The sequence below is a fragment of the Olea europaea genome, chromosome 1 (genome assembly GCF_002742605.1).
Source record: "Olea europaea var. sylvestris chromosome 1, O_europaea_v1, whole genome shotgun sequence".
Classification (NCBI taxonomy): domain Eukaryota; kingdom Viridiplantae; phylum Streptophyta; class Magnoliopsida; order Lamiales; family Oleaceae; genus Olea; species Olea europaea.
This window is the reverse complement of record NC_036237.1, coordinates 10,968,147-10,968,672: the sequence shown is the minus strand read 5'-3', so window position 1 is coordinate 10,968,672 and position 526 is coordinate 10,968,147.

Below are 526 nucleotides of genomic sequence, written 5' to 3'. Positions count from 1 at the left end.
GAAGTTAGCCAAAGCCTGATTTTTGACTGCCTTTTGAGGTATATATTGTATTTCGAATTCTGATAAAGCTAGTGTCCAAAGACCTACCCTTTGGTGTAAAATAGGGCGCGAGAACATATATTTGACTAAATTCACCTTAGAAATTAAATAAACGGTTACGGGCCGTAAATAAGCCCTTAATTTTGTACATGTGAAATACAGTGCTAGACACAATTTTTCAACGGCAGAGTAGTTACATTCACATTTCGTTAACCGTCTACTCAAATAATAAATTGCCCTTTCTTCACCAAATTGGTTTTCCTGTGCGACCATTCCAGCTATTGATTCCTCTTCAGCCGATACATACACTTTCATTGGCCGTCCCTGGATTGGTGACACCAATACTGGTGGACTTGATAGATATGTCTTCAGGCTTTCAAAAGCCTTTTGATGTTCTTCTTTCCAGACGAATTCGTCCTGATTTTTCAACTTTAATAGCGGCGAAAAAACTTTAGTTCGCCCTGCACAGTTAGAAATGAAGCGTCTT